Genomic DNA, 19,659 nt, shown 5'->3' with positions numbered 1-19,659 from the left:
AGTATGTTACAATATGAAGTGCAGTTCAGTAATTCTTGAGCTTCTACTATGCTCCAGGCATTCTCTTAATTTCTGAGGACACTGAGGTGGTTAAGGCTGTCCTTGTCCTTAATTAGTTCAATTTCTTGTTTGATAGGCAGATAAATTATAAACACATGATCATAGTATGAATTTATAAATGATTAGTATGCATATGCTCTTGAAATAACAAAAGGAAAGTGTGTGTGTGTGTGTGTGTTGCGGGGGTCATTCAGAAGCTTTTGAAGAGGAAGTTAACTTGTGAGTTGAGTGTTGAAGAATGAATGCAAGTTTTACCAGTTGGCCAAGGAAACTAGATGGTAAGCATTTTAGCATAGGGAACAGCATGTACAGCATGAGTATATCACAAAATCATGATGTGTGAGAGGAATATCAGCATTGCTGAGTATAGGGTGTGGGGTAGAGGGTAGTTGACCCCAGGGAAGTAAGATGGTGGAAAGGAAGGAAAATTCAGTATCTCAGACTGAAAGGATAAATGATATTTATAAATCAGATTTTTAAAATAAGAAAGATATAACATTAAATATTATAAATATTTCTGTATCAGATCTTCATACACCCCACCTATGTATGAGACCATGAACAGAGTACTTTTTTTCTGAACATTTTTTCTTCTAAAAATGAAGTTATTGGATTACCTAAACTCCTTCTTGTTCAAAGCCTATGTTGCAGAGAAAAAGTCAGTGAACTTAAAAGTAATTTGTTAATAAACAGAGTCGGTGGGGTGCCGTGGATCATGCCTGTAATTCCAGCACTTTGTGAGGCTGAGGTGGTAGGATTGCTTGAGCCCAGGAATTTGAGACCACACTGAGCAATGTAACAAGACCCCATCTGTACAAAACACTAAAAAATTAGCCAGGCATGGTGGCATATGGCTGTGGTTCCAGCTACTTGGGAAGCTGAGGTGGCACGATCACTTGAGTCCAGGAGGTTGAGGCTGCAATGAGCCATGATTGCGCCACTGCACTCCAGCCTGGGTGACAGAGTGAGACCCTGTCTTAAAAAAAAAAAAAAAAAGAACAGAGTGTAATATGTTCCCTTTACCTAGCATAGTACCTGGCATAGAGTAGATGTATAATGGGTAATATTTTTGTAGAAAATATTGAATTCTGCGATTTGGATCAAGTAGCTATTATAAAATTGTTATAGTTAATGAGGACACTGAAGCTAAGAGTCTTTCACTAATTGAATGAATTTTAGGAGTTGTTGAAGTTGCTATTCTAGCCTGAATAAGTAATTAAATATTTTTCAATTTAGGTTATTCGGTTTTATTGTCCCGTGGTGATTAAAAGTATTGCTTTTAGGCTCTTCAACTTCTAGTGGCATTTGTGTGGTACTTCCGCAATGTTTTATCCCTTTCCTGGTCTTGGGAGTCAGGCAACCTGTATTAGCAGAAGCAGCCAGCTTCGTAGCTTAAGTTGGGTTGCATGGAGACACAGATAGGAAAGTTGGTCTGTGGAACCTCTTTCTACCTTTTAGTACATGGTGAAGGAGAAAATAGCATGAGAACATTAGACCAACCATTGGGAAATCCAGATTTCAGCCGTAGCTGAATAAGTAATGTCTCATATGACCACAAAATATTCCAGGCTTATCTTGTATTTTCCCTGCCCTAGCCCTTGAGTCATCATGTCTCCAAGGAAGATTTTTATTGGAGAATGAGATTTAGAAACCAAGATCTGGGGGCTAGGTGTGTTTGTTGCTACTGAGGTATAATTGCTTTTAGTTATTGTGGCAGACAGAACTGACAATTATATGTATACACACACACTTCTATATTTATTTCTGTATCCGTTTCCATATATATTAAAGACCAAGAGTTCACACGGATACCTTTGACTCCAATCAAATGCCACAGAATTTGTTCTAGCCTTTCTTATTTTTAAGCCTTTTCTCAGAAAGTGAGAAACTTGGTTTCTCAACCACAATATATTTACTTAGTTATTCAACACGGAGTGTGTGTGTGTGTGTGTGTGTAAGGATTATAGTGTATATTTATACATAGTTATAGATATAGTGTATATTTATAGTATATTTTATACTATATACTATATTTATACTATATTATATACACAGAGTTTCAGAATTGCTAACTTACACCATATGAAAAAGATTTACCAACTTACAATATTTGTTTAGCATTTTTTTAAACCTTAACCTTACAGAATACAATAAATACTGTTTTCCAAGTTTACTTATGTTAGTTCTTTTAGTTCTCAATCCTTTTAGTGTGATTGTATTATTTGTAATACTTTTAGGTTCATTTGTTGCTGTTTGTATTTCGTTTTGGGTTCTGCCCACATCATGGTTTATTTAAAGTACTCATTTATTTCATGTTACTTCATAGAGATCTTCCGTTTTCTTCTTTTTAAAAAAATATTTTATTTTTAAATTTTAACCTATGTATGTGTTTGGTTGTTTATTTTGAGACTGGGTTATGAGACTGGCTAATTTTTGTATTTTTGGTAGAGATGGGGTTTCACCATGTTGCCAAGGCTGTTCTTGAACTCCTGGGCTTAAGTGATCCACCCGTCTTGGCCTTCCAAAGTGTTGGGATTACAGGCGTGAGCCACCACATCTGGCCGAGATCATTCTTATTCTTTTTGTACCGCTGTATACTACTTATTTTGTAGATTGTGCATTGTTTATTCAATTACTCTCCCAACAATGGGCATCAAGATTGTTTCCAGGATTTTACACTTATAAACTGCCGTAATGACTATGCTAGTGTAGAGCATTATTATTTTTGTAATTTAGATTAAAAAAACATATCTACTACCTTACTTGTGTCCATACCAGCTCCTATTTAGTTGTTCAGAAACTTCTGCATATTAAAGTGCTAGTCGGTATTACTGTATGATAGTTGTTATGCATGGTATTCTATTTTCCTAGAACATTCCAGTCACTTTCTACTCTTACCTAAAACTTACTGGTAAATCTTAAGTGCATTGATTAGTAAATCTCTGGTATTACCATAATCTACTCATAAAATCATCCTATGATATTTTTATTACCACCTCCCCTAAAGTATAATGTCCTTAAGATATGAAATTCTGCAGTAAAACAGAACAAAAAGAAAAGCTTTTAAAAAATGTTACTGAAACTTCATTTGATGTACTATACAAAAGTGTGATGGGGCTGTCCTCAGGTTAAATGGGCACTCGTGGATGCACTGTAACTTGAGTGGTTTGAGGACAGAAAATTGAACATAAAATAAGGAAATTCTGACTGCTAAAGGAATTGAGGTCACTCAATACATTCGTTTTCTCTCATCTAACAAAAGGACTACACATACCACTAATGCACTTGGCATTTTGATTTATTAAATATATATGTTAACTGAAGTCTGCCACCCACCGTTGTAATCAGTATAGCTAAAATTACTCATCTGAAACCTGTGAAGGCTGAAGTAAAAAAGTAAATTTTAAAAGGCTTAAGTAAAGTCCAGTCAAGCAAAACTTGATTTGAGCTTACTGCTGAGCTCTACAACATACTACATTACTGCAACCATTAGAAGTCCACCAGTCACACCTGACTCTTCTCCTTTTTCAGGTGCTAATGTGCTTCTGTAGTGGCCTATTTCTGTTTCAGCCTTCTGTAAGGCATCACAGAAAGGAAGGAACAAATATTTAAATTATAGAAAGTGAATGCAGTAAGAATAGGATTGACTCTAAAACAGTAGAAACAAATAAGCCTAATTATAGCATTTGAGAAACAGGGTATATTTGTTTTCTCTGGCTGCTGTGACAAATTACCACAAATATAATGGCATAAAACAACACACTCTTTGTTATCTTACTATCCTCTCTAGCTTACAAGTTAGACGCATGTCTCTGCAGGCTAAAATCAAGACGTCAGCAGGGCTAGGTGCCTTCCTGGAGACTCGAGGGAAGAATCCATTTCCCTGTCTTTTCCAGCTTCTAAAAACTGCCTTTGGTTCATGACTTCCTTCCTCTGTCTTCAAACCCAGCAACACTGCACCTCTTTGACCATTCTCCTTCTGTCTGTCTTCTGCCTCCCTCTTCCAGAGTGATTATTATACATTGGGCCCCCTCAGATAATCCAGGATAATACTCCTGTTTTAAGGTCAGCTGACTGGCAACCGTAGTTCCCTCTTTGCCATGTAAGCTATCATATTTACAGGGATTATTCTGCTTATCAGGAAAATTATTTCATTTCTCTGGAACTCCTGTTTTTATTGTAGTAGAATTCTTAAAATATTTTATGAGAAGCCATAATTTCAGCATGCAGACCCCAAAATGAAACAGTATTTATTTGTGCCTTTTGAAAGGAGCTACGTGCTTTCCTACTCATTTCTTCCTCTTTATTTCTCAGATTTTGAATTTATACCTGTTCATTTTTAAAGTTCTGGGTGTTAAGGTAGGTTTGTTCCAGGGAAGGATAGAGAAAAATCTAAGATCATTTCTTGAGAGCAGAAGAGAAATTTGTAAAGAATTGAGCTATAGCTGAAGTCTACCCTCTCTGGTTAATAATTCACAGGGAATACAATGATGAACAGACTTTTTTTTTTTTAAGTAATAATTTTGTTTCATAGGGTATTCTTTGTGAAGAATTTATGTAGACATATTCACAGAGCCTTGTTCTGTTTTCTTGGTCTGGGAACCAATATATTTTAAGGAAGTTTCTTCTGTACAGTGCCTGTATTCTGGTGATGTTTTGTAAGCTTGTTTAAAGTTGGTCACTCTTACCACATCTGGCCATTTGAGTTTTACAGAGAGTTAGAGTCATGGCCTGAGCCTATTTTCCAGAAAGATTTTTTAAATTTAATTTTTATATATTTTGGGAATACAGATGCAGATTTTTGACGTGTATATTGTGTAGTGGTGAAATCTAGGCTTTTAGCGTACCCATCACCTGAATAGTGATCATTGTACCTATTGGTAAATTTTCAGCCCTCACCTTCCCATCCTCCTACCTTTTGTAGTTTCCAGTGTCTGTTATTCCACTCTGTATGTCCAGCTGTACCCATTGTTTAGCTCCCACTTATAAGTGAGAGCATGTGGTATGTGACTTTCTGTTTCTGAGTTATTTCACTTATAATAATACCCTCTAGTTCCATGTTGCTGCAAAAGACATGATCTCATTCTTTTTTATGGCTGAGTAGTATTCCATGGTGTGTATGTATTTCCCACACTTCCAGAAACAGTTTACCTGAAATCTCTCGGAGTAGGAATTTTTGGGTGTCACAATGAGAGTGGGAGATAGGAACACTGGATTAGAAGTCACTAGGGATGAGTGTTAGTCTGGATTTATTTATTTTCACTAAATTTGTTTTGAGTACCTACCAGCTAGTAATTTTAAATAAGATAATGGCATTTTTTTTAAGCCTTCCTGGAGAATTTGTTCCATTATTCTTTTAAAACTGGAAAATGTTCATATTTAATTATTGTATCCCCTCCATTGTTTCTGTGCCTCCTTTCTAGAACTTCTAATAATTGGCTGTTATATCTGTTGAGCCTCTTTTTCATTTTCTCTGTTTTCATTTATTTTTTAAACCTTTGTTCTTTTACCTTTTTTGGCGTTTTTTTTTTTTTTTTTTTGAGAGATTTCATAGAGTTTATTTTTAAACCAGGCAATCACTTAACCCTTTATGGAAATTTCAAATATATTCACTTGCTATTTTCTGTCTTTTTTTTTTTCTTTCTTTAAGTAACCATCTTACTGGGCGTTAAGTGGTATTTTCGCTTTTGCTTATTCTCAAATGAGGTTGAACTTTTTTGTGTGTTTATTGTCTATCTTTAGAGAAATGTTTTTTCAAGTCCTTTGCCCATTTAACTGGGCTGTTTGTGTTTTTGTTGTTGAGTTGTTAAGAGTTGTTTATATTTTCTTGATACTAGATTCTTATCAAATGTGTGAATTGCAAATATTTTCTCCCATTCTGTAGGCTTCTTGATAATGTCCTTTGATATACAAGTTTTTAATTTTTATGAAGTCCAGTTTGTCTACTTTTGTTGTCATTGCTTGTGCTCTTAATGTCATATCAAAGAATTCATTGCCAGTCCAAAGTAAAAGTCACAAAGATTTATCCTTATGTTTTTGTTTTGTTTTGTTTTTTAAAAAAGTTGGGGTTTTGCTATGTTGCCCAGGCTGGTCTTGAACTCCTGGACTCAAGCAATCCACCTGCCTTGGCCTCCCGAAGTGCTAGAATTACAGACGTGAGCCACTGCACCCAGCCTCTTTTATTTTTTTTCTGAGAGTTTTATGGTTTTAGTTCTTATATTGAGGCCATTAATCCATTTTGTGTTTTTGTATGTGGTGTGAGGTAATGATCTGACTTCGTTCTTTTGCCATTGGCTGACAGTTTTTTTCTTTCACCATTTTAAAAGTGCCATCTGAGACCAGGCACAGTGGTGCATGCCTGTAATCCCAGCACTTTGGGAGGCTGAGGTGGGTGGATCACCTGAGGTCAGGAGTTTGAGACCAGTCTGGCCAACATGTCGAATCCTTATCTCTACTAAAAATACAAAATTAGCCTGGCGTGGTGGCGGGCACCTGTAATTCAAGCTGCTTGGGAGGCTGAAGCAGGAGAATTGCTTGAACCAGGGAGGTGGCAGTTGCAATGAGTGGAGATCGCGCCACTGCACTCCAGCTTAGGCAACAAAAGCGAAACTCCATCTCTAAATAAATAAATAAATAAATGCCGTCTGTAGCCGGGTGCCGTGTCTCACACCTGTAATCTTAGTACTTTGGGAGGCTGAGGCAGGCATATCACTTGAACTGAGAATGAAAATATATTTTATCAAAATTTGTAGAATGTAACTAAAGCAGTGCTTAGAAGGAAATTTATAGTGATCTATACTTGCATTAGAAAAGAAGGGTCTCAAATCAGTAATCAAAGCTTGTACCTTAAGAAACTAGTAAAAAATCAAATTAATTCCAAATCAAGTAGAAGGAAGGAAATAATAAGGAAAATAGAGATTAATGGAATTAAAAGCCCAAAAGTAATTGAGAAGAAGCAATGAAATTGAAAGGTGGTCTTTGAAAAGATCAATAAAATTGATAAACATTTAGCAAGACTGACAAAGCATAGTGGAACAAAGATTACAGGGTTGAAGGAAAAAGATACTGCTACAGACTCCACAGACATTAAAAAGATAATGAGAGAAAACTATGAGAAATTAAGCACATAAATTTTTACTACTTGAGTGGACCAATTCCTTAAAAGCACAGACTACTAAACTTCACCCAAGTTGAAATAGATAATTTGAATAGCCCTATAACCATTAAAGAATTTACTCTGTGGAAAAAAAAATTCCAAAAAAGATCTCCTTGTCCACATGGTTTCACTGGCCAATTTTACCAAACAATTAATGAAGAAATAACAGTAATTCTACATAGACTCTTCCCGAAAGTAGAAGAAAATGGAAAGATATCCCCAATTTATTTTACAAATCCAGCAATAACCTCACACTAAAACCAGACAAATAAATTATATGAAAAGGAAACTGCAGTCCAATATCCCTCATTAACATCATAGTGCATGCTTGTAATTTTATGTGGCTTCAGCAGCCATTTCAAATGTAGGTTTAACTTTCTAGTGCCAGAGGCAGAGGCAGGCCATAGTCACCCTTGACACGGTTTTCAGTTCTATACTACACCCAAATGACAAGCTGGTGGCCAGAGGTAAGAATTGAGAGGCATGACTCCTGCGTAGCAGACAGCGTTCTCTTTCCCACAGCTTGCATTAAATGGACCATTCACTTATTATATTTGCTGATGAACTTAAAGTGACCACACCCTATTTCCCAATAATACTAGTTGCCAATCTCTCTTTTTCTGTCTACCTGCCTGTGCTCTGCGTGTGGCCTCAAGGCATTCCCTGTATGCTTCAAGGTCTGTAAGTACTTAAAAACTCTTAAATTTTCACATTGTGTGTGTTTCATTGAAGCCATGTCCACAATCTGACCCATAACTGCAATGCCTGCCCTGAAGGGACCCATGCAAGTGAATACCCTATGAGCACTCTTTTGTCTGGGCCTCCGGTGGCTGCTGGTGACAGTAGCTCCCAGCCTGTGTTGACAGAGAAACTTGAAGAGTTTTATTCAAAATAAAGATAGTCTTAAAAGTCTTAATATAATGTCAGCATATTGAAACTAACATGTAAAACAAAACAAAACAAAAATATAATGTCAGCAAATTGAAACCAACATGTAAAACAATGAAACAAAACAAAAACAAAACACTATTTGCCAAATGGGCTTATCCTAGGAATGCAAGGTTGAAAATCGATCAGTATAATCTACCATGTTAACAGTTTTATGGGAAAACAAATCCTGACGGTGGAGAAAAGACATTTCATTTAGCAAAATATAACATCAATTAATGACCTTTGCAAACTAATAGAAAATAACTTGACATCTTCAAAAAACCTACAGCTAACATTACGTTAATACTTAATGAAAAAAGATTAAATGCTTTTCTCCTAAATTCGAGAACAAGACAAATATGTCCATTCTCACCACTCTTATTCGATATAGTTAATGAAGTTTAGCCAGTGTTATAAGCCAAGAGAAAGAAAGAAAAGGGATTTTTATTTTCAGATGACATTCTCTACGTGGAAGACTCAACATATTTAAGATGTCATTTCTTCTAAATTTATAAAGACAATGCAATTTTTTCATCAAAACCCTAGAAATACTTTTCTGTAGATATAGACAGGCTTATTCTAAAATTTATATAAAAAAGCAAGCGAACTAGAGTAGCTTACACAGTTTTGAAAAATAAGAATAAAGTGGCAAGAATTACTCTACCTGATGTAAAGACTTAATAGTTACAGTAATCAAGAGAGTATGCTATTGGCAGAAGCATAGACACGTAGATCAATGGAACGGAATAGAGAACCCTGAAGTAGACCTACACAGATATGCCCAAGTGATTTTTGAAAAATGTTTAGAGGCAGTTTTAACAAATAGTACTGAAACAATTGGATATCCATAGGTAAAACAAAGTAAAACAAAATAAATCTCAACCTAAACCTCTCACTACCTATTAAAACTAATTCAAAATGGATCATTGATCGTATAAAATGTGGACTATGAAACTTTAAAAGAAATATAGAAGAAAATCGTTAGGAACTAGGGATAAGCAAAGAGTTCTTTGATATTAAAAACGTAATCCATAAGAAAGAAATTGACAAATTGAACCTCATTAAAATAAAAAAAAAAGTTTGCATTGCAAAAAACTCTGTTAAGAGGATGAAAACAAGCTACAGCATGGGAGAAAAACTTTGCAAACCATATATCTGACAAAGTTCTCGTATCCAAAATATCTAACAAACTCTAAAGTTGAACAATACAAAATATCAGCAATTTAATTAGAAAAGGAGTAAGAGACTTTGACATTTCACCAAAGAGGAGATATGGATGGGAAATAAGGACATGGAAAGACATTCATCATAATTAACCCTTAGGAAATTGCAAATTAAAATCACATTCTATACACCTATAGAATGACCAATATAAAAAATTGTGATAATACCAAATGATAGTGAAAATGCTGAGAAACAACATTTCATATATTTCTGGTGGAAATTAAAATGGTTCAGCTGGAAAAAATATATCTAAATCTCCAAGCTAAATAAATTGGGCTGGAAAAAGCCTCTTTGTGCTCTAGAAGATAACAAATGAAAGACAGAGTTTGTCTTTGTTCAGAGTATGGAAAATAATTCAAAGTTTACAGATTTAGAGAGGGAATACACCTTGAATTCATTTCTAAAACAACAATCTTTGAAAATAGGGTTGCCATCTTGATTTTCTGGTCCAGATCACAAGGGAGTAAGACTAGCTTTAAATTTAACATTCATTACCCAGGTTGCTCTGTAGCCATATGCCAAAGGGTCACATCCTGTGGCACGTAAGGAGCCACCTCTGTTCTGATTTCATTAAACTCCCCTGAAATCCACAGGATACACAGGGGGCTCCATGCCTTGATCCTCAGTATCAAATGACTGTAATTTCACCATGCCAACCCCTTTGAAACAAACTTACCCCTCCAGTTCCTTTTGTTGATGGGGAAGCAGGTTGGAGTATTCTCAGCTTACTAACAAAGTTGTTTAAGGAGTCTTCTTAGTCCTTTGACCTGTTGCTCCCATTTTCTTGATTTTAGGCATGGTTTAATATTGGACAGGATTAGTCATGCAAATACTTAAAATTGAGTGGACGGGAAGCAAGCACATGCCACTGGGACAAACTGGATATGGAGCTCAAGCTGCTTGATTTTGTTTCACACTAAATGAAATTAGTGCTTGTTTAGGACAAACCTGGTGGGCCACCACAGTTGAGCATGTTTGTCCGATTAGCTAGTGAACTGCCAAATGTGTGTTCCGTTCCAATTGGATCATTGTCCTCAAAAGGCAATTTTAAAAAGTTTGACTTAAAAAAAACAAGATTCCGATAACTAAGTGAGTTTAGCAATGTTGCAAGATACAAAGTCAATGCACACAATTCTTATTTCTCTGTATCATCAATGACTAGTTATAAACTTGAGTAAATATAACAATGTTGTTTATAAGATCTACCAAAACACTGAGGTATAAATCTAACAAAGTCTATACTGAAGAGTATAGGGAGCTTATAAAAGAAATTACAGAAGATCTAGATAAAAATAGGACCTACATTAATACATAAAGTAATGTGGTATTCATGAATTGGAAGACTCAGTGTAGTGAAGACATCACTCCATCCCAAAGTGATGCAATACCAATCAGAATCCCAGCAGGAGTACCAATATGTTTTTTTGGAAAAAAACAGAACAAAGCTGGAGGAATTGTACTAACTCATTTTAAAGCTACAGCAATCAGGACACTGTAACATTGGCAAAGGGACAGTCAGGTAAATCAATGGAACATAATAGAGACTCCAGAAAAGAAATGGAACCACATAAAGATGGCCTGTAGATCTTTGACAAAGATGTAAAAGAAACTCAGTGGAGAAATCTTTGAACAAATGTTGTTGGAACCATTTGATCGTTCATATATTAAAAAACAAAAATTGACCTTTGACTAAAATTTTACATCTTATACAAAAATTATTCCAAAATGGACCTTTGATGTAATTGTGAAGGGTAAAACTGTAAGAAAACCTTTTAAAAGACTATGACCTGGCGATTAGGTGAAAAGTTATTAGAAATTGTGCCAAAAGCATGATCCACAAAAAATTAACTGGATTATATTAAATTAAAAATCTTTGTTCTACCAAAGATACTGTCAAGAAACAATAAAAAGTTAAATTACAGACTAGGAGAAAATATTTGTGACTCACATATCTCTCAAAAGACTTTTATCCAGAATGTATAAAGAACTCTTGAAAGTCAACAATAAGTAAGTAGGCAACCCAAATCAAAAAATGTATAAGAGACCTGAATAGACACTTTATCAAAAAGGATATAAGAGTGGCACATAAACATGTAAAAGTATGTTCAACATCATTAGCAAATTCAGGCCATGCTTAGACACCACTGCACACCTATTAGAAGAGCTAAAATAAAGATTACTGACAGTAACTAAGGGCTGTTGAGGATCCGGAGCAACTAGAAGTCTCATTCATTGCTGATTGATACGTGAAATGTTAACAGCAACTCTGGGAAATGATCTAGCAGTTTCTTAAGAAGTAAACATACACTCATTTTATCATCTAGCAGTCTTCTTGGGTATTTAACATAGAAAAATGAGAGCTTATATTCACACAAAAAGTTGTACATGCATGCTTGTAATAACTTCATGTATAGTAGTTAAAAACTAGAAAGAATTGAAATATCCTTCATTAGTAAATTGGTACACAAACTGTACATTGGCAATGGAATAGTACTCAGCAATAAAAAGAAACCAATGAACCTTAAAGGCATTATGCTCAGTGAATGAAGTCATTCTCAAAATGTTGCATGCTGTATGATTCCATTTATATGATATTCTTGAAAGACAAAACTATGGTGATGGAGAACAGATCAGTGTTTGACAGAAGGTATGGATGGGAGGAGGGTGTAACTATAACTGGACAGTGTAAGGGACTTCTTCGAGGGTGAAGAAACTGTTCTGCATCCTAATTGCGTAGGTGTTTACACATCTATTTGTGCTTTAAAATTTATAAACTGTATACCCCCAAAATTAATTTTACAGTATAATTAAACTAATGATGGTGTCATTCGTCAGAAACATTTATAGTGAAGGAGAAATGTGTGAAGGAAGCACTGACCCACCATCTCACAGTTCACTCTATTTGAATAGAAATGTGTTCTCAAAATCCAAGGAAGTTCTATGGTAAACCTGCTCATATGTGCTCCGTTTTAATTCCAGTCTGTCTTACGGGAAGCCACTGGAAGCCAGAGAATATACACATTTGGGTTTTCATTGTCATACTCCCAAGTAATTATTGCATTTTAATGGTCTACTAAGGAAAACAGGTCTATATGGATGTTGGCTCCCAATAAGTGCAGTACTGCCAGTTAGAGAAAGAGGCTGCCACAACAAACAGGGAATAGAAACTCTTTCCCACATTAACCAATTTCCACACTACATGGTTTCCTCTTTTGCTGTAAAAATGCAGTTTCTACCCTGTACGGATGATTTCTAAGCTGGTGAAGAAAAGTTAGTTAATTTTTCTTTCTCCTGTTACCTGAACCCTTACTCTAATTCTGATGATGTCTGTGATGTCACTCTTCTCAAAATCTGATGTTAAACATAGACCTCCCCAAAAGATGGACAAGGGAAGAATTGCCTAAAGCAGATGTTAGAATTCAGTAATCTTACTCTGCGGTGTTTTGTCAGACTTATGTTCCAACATCTTCTGGTTGTCATTCATCTATCTATTTGGTAATGACTCCTACAATTTAAATCTCTTTGCTTGACTCTAGACCCCTATATTCGGTTGTCCTTTGTATTTGTCTTCTCAAAGATGCAGCATGCACATCAAAATAATTGGGCTTCAAAACTATGTATTCTTTTACATTCTACCAGATCTGGCCTTCCTTTTTGGTTTTGCTTCCATTATTTTATTTATTTAATCTTTTCCAGCTTTATTTAGGTTGGCCTTCCTTTTTTATGCTTTATTTCAGTTAATAAACATCATACATTTGTTTCTCAAGCCAAGAACTAAGGAGTCATCCATGGCTTCTTACTTCTCAGTTAACTTTCATCCTGTAGAGTCTAACTCCTCAGTATGTTTCATAACTGCTTATTCTTTGTTCTCACTGACACTGATTAATATCAGGCCACTGACATATGCCACATGGATTCTGCAACAGCAACAAAACTGGTTTTTCTGTCTCACTTAAATCCATTCTCTACACTGCAGCCAGAATAATACTTCTCTAGTGCAAATCTCAATTTGTCACTTTTTAAAACTCTTTAGTTTTGTTTACCTGGGCATATCCTGTACCCAGATTAGTTATTCGCATATATTAGTAGTGTTATTTGTAAATTATTGAGAATATTATTCTGGATCAATGCCTAGCCCCCCAAATTGGCTGGCTGCCAAGACTGATGGTATCACACATGTACCAAAAGTGTTTGAAAAGACTTAACTCACAAAATGAGACTTTCTGGGGAGAACATGGCAGTCACCCACACTGGTTCACAATGGTTTGCATGGAGGGGAGGGGCGGGTGGCACTGATATTTGTCATGGTTAGTGAATGGGCTGGGTTGAAGGTTCCCACATGCAGGCTGGTTTTGTGTGATTTGAACTTCCCAGTGGTACCAGGACTTAATCCAACGTGAAGTTTTACTTATTATAAAAGCCCTATATCCTTTTTACATAAAGGAAAAATTTATCATTACAGAAAAGTAAAAAAATATATTAAAAACATAAGTATGTGGTTATGTTCTCACATATTGGAAGATTATAATTGTCCTTCAGTTTATCACCTGCCAGATATTTGAATGTATTTTTCAGCATTAAAATTGTAGCCATATTGTGCATATGTAATCTGTTTCTTTTCTTCTCCCCCATTTTACAGAGTGGATCTTTATCTAATGAGATGAATGTTTGAAACATCATAAATAAGGATTTATTTATATATGTTTGATTTTCTTTTTTTCCTCTCTCTCCCTCCATTTTTTGCCTCTCTTCCTTCCTTCCTTCTTTCCTTCCGTGTTCCTCTTCCCCTTTCCTTTTCGACTGGGCTTTTTTAGTAACTTCATAGAGTGATATAATTATTCTGTCACCTTTACATTCATTAGAGTAGGCTCACTCCCATTCTTTGAGGCTGTATTTTTTAACCATTCATTATAAAATGAAAGGTACAGAAAATCACATAAAACGTAGCATTTAGTTGGTTATTAAAAGTTTGGCATCTTTTTAACAGTGGTGACAGTTCTTTCACTGATTCACTGCTGCTCAGCAGGCCCTGCTCTGGACTTAGAGCACAATGCTATATTGCTTTGGATTCTTTGCCATGGCCTTAATTGTCAGATCTGGCCCAGGTTACCCAACACTGTCTTGTTTCACACATACTCAGACATACATACACCAACAACCAAATGTTTCTTGAGAGGATATGATTTTTGGGGGAAGAAAATTAGTTATAATGCTTATTGTGATAAATGAGAAAACATAGTACTGTAAACCAAAAAAGAATAAAAATCTCATTTCTTCTATTTATTTTATTTTGTTATGTTTATTTATTTATATTTTTTGAGACAGAGTCTCCCTCTGTCGCCTGGGCTGGAGTGCAGTAGTGTGATCTTGGCTTGCTGCAACCTCCACCTCCCGGGTTCAAGCGATTCTCCTGCCTCAGCCTCCTGAGTAGCTGGAATTACAGGTGCCTGCCACAACGCCTGGCTAATTTTTGTATTTTTAATAGAGACGGAGTTTCACCACGTTGGCGAGGGTGGTCTTGAATTCCTGACCTCAGGTGATCTGCCCACCGTGGCCTCTCAAAGTGCTGGGATTACAGGCATGAGCCACCGCTCCCGGCCTATTTATTTATTTAAAAAAACTTTTTTTTTTTTGTAGAGATGGGATATCCTTATGTTGCCCAGGGTGGTCTCAAACTCCTGGGCTCAAGTGATCCTCCTGCCTCAGCCTCCCAGAGTGCTGAGAATACAGGCATTAGCCACTTTGCCCATCCAGAAATCTCTTATTTCTAAAAGTTAATCTGTGTTTTGGTTTCTTTCCAAGTATTTTCTATGTATATTATAGTGTTTTTATTTTCATAAAATGGATAATTCTGTACATGCTGTTTTAGATAACTGCTTGCTTGCTTTCTTTTTTTTTTTAACCAGTTAACTTCTAGTTCTTTAACAAAGAACTATGGTCAAATGGGGGAAAACATTTGTGAAGAAGCATGAGGAACATTTTGGAGTATATGTTTGTTGTCTTGATTTTGATGATGTTTCCATACCATGACTGTAATGTCAACATTTATCAGTTTATTTTTCTTCGACTTTTATTTAAGTTTAGGGGTACATGTACAGGACATGCAGGTTTCTTACACATGTAAACGTGTGCCATGGTGGTTTGCTGCACAGATCATTCTATCATCCAGGTATTAAGCCCAGCATCCATTAGTTATTCTTCCTGATCCAATCCCTCCTCCCACCCCCTGCCCTCTGCTAGGTCCCAGTGCATGTTGTTCCCCACAGTGTGTCCATGTGTTCCCATCATTCAGCTCCCACATGTAAGTGAGAACGTGCGAACTTTGGTTTTCTGTTCCTGCGTTAGTTTGATGAGGATAATGTCTTCCAACTCTAACGATGTCCTTGCAAAGGACATGATCTCGTTCCATTTTGTGGTTGTATAGTATTCCACGGTGTATATATACCACAGTTTCTTTATCTGGTCTGTTATTGATGGGAATTTAGATTGATTCCATGTCTCTGCTACTGTGAATAGTGCTGCAGTGAACATATGCATGCATGTATCTTTATATAATAGAATTATTTATATTTCTTCAATTATATATCCAGTAATGGGATTGCTGGGTCAAATGGCATGTCTGCCCCTAGGTCTTTGAGGAATTACCACACCATCTATCACAATGGTTGAACTAATTTATACTTCCACCAACAGGGTAAAAGTGTTCCTTTTTCTCCACAGCCATGCCAGCATCTGTTGCTTTTTGACTTTTCAGTAATAGCCATTCTGACTGGCATGAGATGGTATCTCATTTTGGTTTTTATTTGCGTTTCTCTAATGATCATTGATGTTGAGCTTTTCTTCATGTTTGTTGGCTGCATGTATGTCTTCTTTTGAGAAGTGTCTGTTCATGTCCTTTGCCCATGTTTTATTGGGATTGTTTGCTTTTTTTCTAGTAAATTTGCTTAAGTTTCTTGTAGAGTCTAGTGACTAGACCTTTGTCAGATGGATAGATTGCAAAAATTTTTCTCCCATTCCATAGGTTGTCTGTTCACCCTTATGATAGTTTCCTTTGCTGTGCAGAAGCTCTTAATTAGATCCCATTTGTCAATTTTTGCTTTTGTTGTAATGCTTTTGGCATTCTCATCATGAAATATTTGCCTGTGCCTAAATCTTTACCTGAATGGTATTGCCTAGATTTTCTTCTAGGGTTTTTATAGTTTTGGGTTTTACATTAAAGTCTTTAATCCATCTTGAGTTAATTTTTGTGTGTAGTGTAAGGAAGAAGTCCAGTTACAATTTTCTGCATATGACCAGCCAGTTCTTCCAGCACCATTTATTAAATAGGGTGTCCTTTCTCTATTGCTTGTTTCTGTCAGGTTTGTTGAAAATCATATGGTTATAGGTGTGCAGTCTTATTTCTGAGTTCTCTATTCTGCTCCATTGGTCTATGTATCTATTCTTATACCAGTACCGTGCTGTTTTGGTTACTGTAGCCTTTTCTGTAAAGTGAGGTAGCATGATGCCACCAGAATCTGGGTGCTCCTGTACTGGGTGCCTGTATATTTAGTTCTTTTTGCTTAGGATTGTCTTGGCTGTTTGGGCTCTTTTTTGGTTCCATGTGAATTTTAAAATAGTTTTTTTCTAATTCTGTGAAGAATGTCAATGGTAGTTTAATGGGAATAGCATTGAATCTATAAATTCGTTTTGGCAGTATAGCCATTTGCACGATATTGATTTTACCAACCATACATGAGCATGGAATGGTTTTCCATTTGTTTGTTTCCTCTCTGATTTCTTTGAGCAGTGTTTGTAGTTCTCCTTGAAGAGGTTCTTTCCTTCCATTGTTAGCTGTATTAATACGTAGGTATTCTCTTCTTTTTGTGGCAGTTATGAATGGGAATTCATTCATGATTTGGTTCTCAGCTTGCCTGTTGTTGGTGTTTAGGGATGCTCTCCATTTTTGCACACTGACTTTGTATCCTTAGACTTTGCTGAAGTTACTTGTCAGCTTAAGAAGCTTTAGGGCTGAGATGATGGGGTTTTCTAGATATAGAATTATCTCATCTGCAAACAAAGATAATTTGACTTCTTCCTATTTGAATACCTTTTATTTCTTTCTCTTGACTGATTGCCCTGGCCAGAACTTCCAGTACTATGTTGAATAGGAGTGGTGAGAGAGGGCATCCTTGTCTTGTGCTGGTTTTCAAGGGGAATGCCTCCAGCTTTTGCCCTTTCAGTGTGATATTGGTTGTGGGTTTGTCATATATGGCTCTTATTATTTTGAGGTATGTTCCTTCACTGCCTAGTTTATTGAGTGTTTTTAACATGAAGAGATGTTGAATTTTATCGAGGGTCTTTTCTGCATCTATTGAGATAGTCATGTGGTTTTTGTCTTTAGTTTTATGTGATAAATCACATTTATTGATTTGCGTATATTGAAACAGGCCTTGCATCCCAGGTGGATAAGCTTTTTGATGTGCTGCTGCATTCTGTTTGCCAGTATTTTGTTGAAGATCTTTGCATTTATGTTCATCAAAGATATTGGCCTAAAGTCTTCTTTTTTTATTGTATCTCTGCCAGGTTTTGGTACCAGGATGATGGTGACCTCATAGAACGAGTTAGGGAGGAGTCCCTCCTTTTTAATTTTTTTGAATAGTTTAAGTAGAACTGCTACCAGCTCTTCTTTGTGTACCTCTGATATAATTCAGATGTGAATCTGTCTAGTCACGGGCTTTTTTTTTGGTTGGTGAACTATTTATTACTGGCTCAATTTTAGAACTCATTATTGGTCTGTTCAGGGAATCAGTTTCTTCCTGGTTCAGTCTTGGGAGGGTTGTTGGGGTGATCAGACCCAACAACAGGTCGTGGGGGGACGATGTCCGGCAGAAAGGAATGAGAAAAAGACAGTTTGAGAGAGAAAGTGGGACCAGGGGGCCATTGTGAGTGTGGAGGCTGTGAAGACCCCGAGTTCTGGGAGCCCATGCTATTTATTGGTGCTCAAACAAAGAAACAGGTGGTGAGGATGTGGGGGTTGAAAGGAAATGGTGTATCAAGTGAACGAGAAACATATGGCTACTTGAGATAATGGGAGTGCTAGAAGCAAGGAGCCAGCAAGTCTAGCAGACATGCAAGCCCTGCCTCAGCTTCTCTTCCAACTACACAGCTTTTCTCCCAAAAAGGGTGTATGTGTCCAGGAATTTATCTGTTTCTTCTAGATTTTCTAGTTTATGTGCATAGAGGTGTTTATAGTATTCCCTGATGATTGTTTCTATTTCTGTGGGATCAGTGGTGATATTCCCCTTATCATTTCTGATTATGTTTATTTGATTCTTCTCTCTTTTCTTCTTTATTAGTCTAGCTAGTTGTCTATTTTATTAATTTTTTCAAAAAGCTGTTCCTGGATTCATTGATTTTTTTTCTTTTTTTGAAGGATTTCTGTGTCTCCATCTTCTTCAGTTCAGCTCTGATCTTGGTTATTTCTTGTCTTCTGCTCACTTTGGGGTTGGTTTGCTCTTGGTTCTCTAGTCCTTTTAGTTGTGATGTTAGGTTGTTAACTTGAGATCTTTCTAGCTCTTTGATGTGGGCATTTAGTGCTATAAATTTCCCTCTTAACACTGCTTTAGCTGCATCCCGGAGATTGTGGTATGTTTTCTCTTTGTTCTCATTACTTTCAAAGAACTTCTTGATTTCTGCCTTACTTTCATTATTTCTCAAGTCATTCAGGAGACGGTTGTTCAATTTCCGTGTAGTTGTGTGGTTTTGAGTGAATTTCCCAATCTTGAGTTCTAATTTGGTTGCACTATGGTCCAAGAGACTGTTATGATTTCAGTTCTTTTGCATTTGCTGAGGAGTGTTTTATTTTATTTATTTATTTTATTTTATTTTATTTTGCACACAAAACAATAAACATTTTCTAAAAGTACATACAAACAAAAAGATGCATATCAAACATATTAGGAAGGTTGCACATGGGAAGACGGGGAATAGAAATGAGGAGGCCGGGCGCGGTGGCTCACGCTTGTAATCCCAGCACTTTGGGAGGCCGAAGCGGGCGGATCACGAGGTCAGGAGATCGAGACCACGGTGAAACCCCGTCTCTACTAAAAATACAAAAAATTAGCCGGGCGTGGTGGCGGGCGCCTGTAGTCCCAGCTACTCGGAGAGGCTGAGGCAGGAGAATGGCATGAACCCGGGAGGCGGAGCTTGCAGTGAGCCGAGATTGCGCCACTGCACTCCAGCCTGGGTGACAGAGCGAGACTCCGTCTCAAAAAAAAAAAAAAAAAGAAATGAGGGGTGGGAATTAAAGA

At 36.5% G+C, this 19,659-nt stretch overlaps 1 protein-coding gene across 9 annotated transcripts in view; it reads left to right on the top strand.

Moving 5' to 3' along the window:
- CCSER2 (coiled-coil serine rich protein 2) overlaps positions 1-19,659 on the top strand; it is a 194,794-nt gene that overhangs the window by 68,897 nt on the left and 106,238 nt on the right. The gene's annotated exons all lie outside the window — the stretch shown is intronic.

Source organism: Symphalangus syndactylus, chromosome 4 (assembly GCF_028878055.3).
Source record: "Symphalangus syndactylus isolate Jambi chromosome 4, NHGRI_mSymSyn1-v2.1_pri, whole genome shotgun sequence".
In the NCBI taxonomy this organism is placed as follows: Eukaryota; Metazoa; Chordata; class Mammalia; order Primates; family Hylobatidae; genus Symphalangus; species Symphalangus syndactylus.
The sequence above is the reverse complement of the archived record's forward strand: the minus strand, read 5'-3'. Positions and strand labels throughout refer to the sequence as shown.